Here is a 4,369-nt window from a genome sequence, read left to right as displayed (position 1 = left end):
TCAGGCATGGTGACGCACTCTCTGAGCCTTTCCCAATAACCAATGGTGTGAAACAAGGTTGCGTTCTCGCACCGACCTTATTCACAATCTTCTTCAGCATGATGCTCCAAAGGGCTACAGCAGACCTCAACGAACAAGACGGCATTTATATTCGATATCGTACCGATGGCAGCCTATTCAATCTAAGGCGACTGAAGGCCCACACTAAGACCCTAAACCATCTTGTCCGTGAACTGCTCTTTGCTGATGATGCCGCCCTTGTTGCCCACACAGAAGCAGCTCTGCAGCGTTTAACATCTTGCTTTGCGGAGGCGGCTGAGGTTTTTGGGCTGGAAGTCAGCTTGAAGAAGACAGTAGTCCTCTACCAACCTGCACCCCAAGAAGATTATCGCCATCCCCATATTACCATCGGCGAGTCAGAGCTTAAGACAGTTCAGCAGTTCAGCTATCTGGGAAGCATCATTTCCTCGGATGCCACGATCGACAAAGAGATAGACAACAGAATAGCAAAGGCATATAGAGCCTTTGGAAAACTTCATAAAAGAGTCTGGTGTAATAAACACCTGAAGAAAAGTACAAAGATCAGTGTCTACAGAGCCATTGTATTGTCTACTCTTTTACATGGGTCTGAATCATGGGTCATCTACCGTCATCACCTGCGACTCCTGGAACGCTTTCATCAGCGCTGCCTCCGTACAATTCTAAACATCCATTGGACCGACTATGTATCTAATGTCACTGTCCTCGAACAGGCAGGGGTCACCAGCATCGAGGCCACATTGCTGAAACTGCAGCTGCGCTGGGCAGGGCACGTCTCTAGAATGAAGGATCACCGCCTCCCCAAGATCGTGTTTTACGGTGAACTTGCCACTGGTAGCCGCAAGAGAGGTGCCCCAAAGAAGAGATACAAGGACTCCCTGAAACAATACCTTAGCCTTGGCCATATTGACTACCATCAGTGGTCCACCTTGGCCTCCAATCGGGAGACTTGGAGGCACACCATACATAATGCCGCTGACTCCTTTGAGAGTTCACGAAGAACTAGTCTCGAGGAGAAGAGACAACGCAGGAAGAATCGTGTCCCACCTGTTCCACCCAAGGAGACCTTCTGCTGTGCTTTTTGTAGCCGGATTTGCCTATCCCACATTGGCCTTCTTAGTCATCAGCGCGCTTGTAGTAAGCGTGGGTAAATGCCCTTCCCAAATCTTCGTTCGCGAAGTCAAGCCATGATGATGATTTTGTGTCTTTTAGCTGCTCTAATTCACGTTTCCTGCTGTTATAGCACTTTAGTTAGGGAATAAAGTGATATAACTTTATTATATCACAGAACAGGCGGCAGGAATCTGAACTGAGTGCCTGATGCTTAAGAAGGTGAATAATGACTTGGAGAAGACCTTGTGTGTATCTTCTGATCTTTGGGCTTCAGACACCCCTTCACCCATAATTAACTTGTGTGTTGACTGATCACCTGAGTGATCAAGGCAGACTCAGTATGTCAGTGGAAACCAGGAAACTATTACTCTATGGCAAAACAGCAATCAAGCCAACTCGTCTATGATACAAATCAGATACCTGCAAGAACAAGTCACGTAATGGCAAGCTGTACTGGAGATGGATGATATCCTAAATCATTATCTTCAATAGCATCAATTATGTTTACAGGGTGAGTAAGACCATGGTATCTTCATGGCAAGTGCTCATCCAGATAACAGCAGAAGCAGCAACAGCAAAAATGAAAATTAGAGCATGAATTTCAGGAGGGGGAGTGCACTATACACAACTGGCCAATAAATCAAGGCCATCAGTGGATTAGATGGAGTGGAATGGTAATGGTTATCATTCTCTTGTATAAAATGCACAGCTTAGGGCATATAGATCATTTAAAATATATATGAATTTGAAATCAGCCAAAATATACGTCAGGCATTTTTCTTCTTAGAATTATGGTATGTTTTTAAAGTGTAAGTGCTTTTCAGGAGAAATTTTAGCATGTTTTGCATTCAAATGAAACATCTACTATACATTTGAACCCCTTGTATCCCCTGCCTGTGAAAGTGGAGGGAATCATTGGATTTATAGGTTCTTTTGCTCATTCTGTTGAAGTCAGCTTTTCTGCCTAATGTAGCACATGGCATAGGGAATGCTTTCATTGCACAACTTCCCATAGAAGAGATAGTGGTTACTGTCTGACACATCACAATGTGTAAACAAAGCCTCAGAATAAGTCTGTATTAGAAGAAGAAACTCAACTAGCAGAGGATGAAGTTAATAACATTTTCTGTAATCTCTTTATCAGCATTTCTGTGGCCAGTTTATGATAATAAACAGGCAGAAAAAAAGATCATGTTTGAGATGGAAGTAAATTTCAGTCTGATGTGAGTGATGGATCTCATAACCAGTTATAATTAGAAGGGTGGCTTCTTACAGAACTGTTCCTCTATAAATCAGAGCAGATATTACCCCAACTTGTACAGCAACTATGAAATATGCTATTAAATGGGAAAGTCATGAGATAGATAGGTTCTTTTGTTGCAATTTCATTCTCAGAAAAGGTCTCATTTGACAGAAGGTTATGTCCCCAACCCCCTCCCTCCAAAAACTGAATTACAATTTCCATTTAGTAATGGCTATTTTTTTGTTGTTTTATACTGACGGTTTGTGCAAGCTGAACCCATTCTTGTTTCAGCAGAGAGCATCCTTTCTTGGAAGAGTTGGTCAAAGGAAACCCCAAAACCCCCTGTCTATGGCACAAGCTTCATATTGAGCAAAATTTTACACTGAACAAGAAGCAAGAAGTACGGGGTGGTAACCCAAGATATGTGTATTTTCCTTTCCTCTTCTGACAGAGTTAGCTTTAACCTGGCCTGCTGCCCACCCACTTTATTCCATATGCGACCATGTCCATAGGGGAGGCAACTATAGGAAAGAAGGCCTTGCTGTCTTGATGACCAAAACCAAACCAAAAACCAAATAGTAAGAGTCCTTGAACTGTTTTCTTGTATTAAGGTCCAAGTCTTTTTCTCTATGACATTTTCTTACATTTTTAATAGGGATGGCTTTATTTCAGAAATGAGTTCTCTGAAAACCTGTGAACACTTTCTCAGGTCTGCTGGTATTGTAGGGCTGTAGCTGCCTCTATTGATCCTCATTTAAAGCTGTAATTGCAAATAAAAACATCATTATATCCCCCAGCTACCTTAATTGAAAGGATTGATTCACAGGAGCAAGGCACGATAAGAACTTCTGCATGGGCCAAGTGCTCATGGACATTTTAACAACTTCATTTCACCATGGCCTGGGTTAGTTTTTGTGTGGAAGAACGTCATAGGCAGTGGGGAGAGACCTTTAGTCTTCTAATATCTGACCTTGTTTCTTTGGCTTCACTTAAAATAAAGCAGGGGCCCTACCTAGTACTCTGTAGGCATCAGAAGGATCTCTGGGTTGGTCTTCCAGAGGCACAATTGTCTAGAGAAGCCATATATATATCAACATGTCAAGGGTATGTGCTCTAGTTGTGTGCAAGTACTAAGATCACAGGTTCCTATAAGCAGAAGATGAATAATGTTACAATTATGAATCGACTTTCTTGCCTGAACTGGGTTAATTATTTGCATGTTCACAAAACTTGTTTCCTTTCAGTTATTTCTCCATAGACAGAATTTGGGACTTTTTAACCTTATAGTATGGTAACTGTAGAGTTAATGTCAGGTAATTTTCTTCACAGGATCAAACTGCTGTATTCCAGAATTCTGCATGATATTCTATAGTACTTCAGGTTCAGGCCTGAAACCCATGAAGTTTGCAGAATCACTGTCTACACCTTGTAACCATATAAGGTGATCCTGTTAGTGTGTATGTCAGCCTCTTAGCTCTAGTTTATCTGCTGTCTCATACCAAAACACTTCTGGGTGTTAAATAGGTCCTTCAGTTACAAATTAGCATAGACAGCTAGAGTATTTTCTTCATGTCTGAACAAATACATAAATGAATCTAGGCAAATCTGACTGAGGTCAGAATAGCTCTGCTGTAAATGGATCAAGCAGGGGATGTCATGGTGGTGTAACGAGCCCTGTGCAGGGTGGTGCTATGGGTGTTGCAGCTACAGAGCTTAATCTCTCTGCCCCATTTAAATTTCTTTCTAAACATCTCTTGGATAGAGCAGTTGATGTCAGAGATTTGGGGAAGACTTAGACCCTTCCTCCCAGGGGAGCTTTTGTGAATAGATGTGTTTAGAGGATCTGAGGAGGAACAAAGATAGAAGATTGTTCCATCATAGTTTCTCCTTGCATCTGCCCATATTACAGGATTAAGGCACGCAAAGCGTATTAAGTACGCCAAGGTCTTTTATCGTGACTGGTCCACAGAGAAG

The sequence above is a fragment of the Neopsephotus bourkii genome, unplaced genomic scaffold (genome assembly GCF_033783945.1).
Source record: "Neopsephotus bourkii isolate Nb327-2 ecotype Australia unplaced genomic scaffold, CSIRO-AGI_Nbou_v1 NB_1787, whole genome shotgun sequence".
In the NCBI taxonomy this organism is placed as follows: Eukaryota; Metazoa; Chordata; class Aves; order Psittaciformes; family Psittacidae; genus Neopsephotus; species Neopsephotus bourkii.
This window is presented reverse-complemented; position numbering follows the sequence as displayed.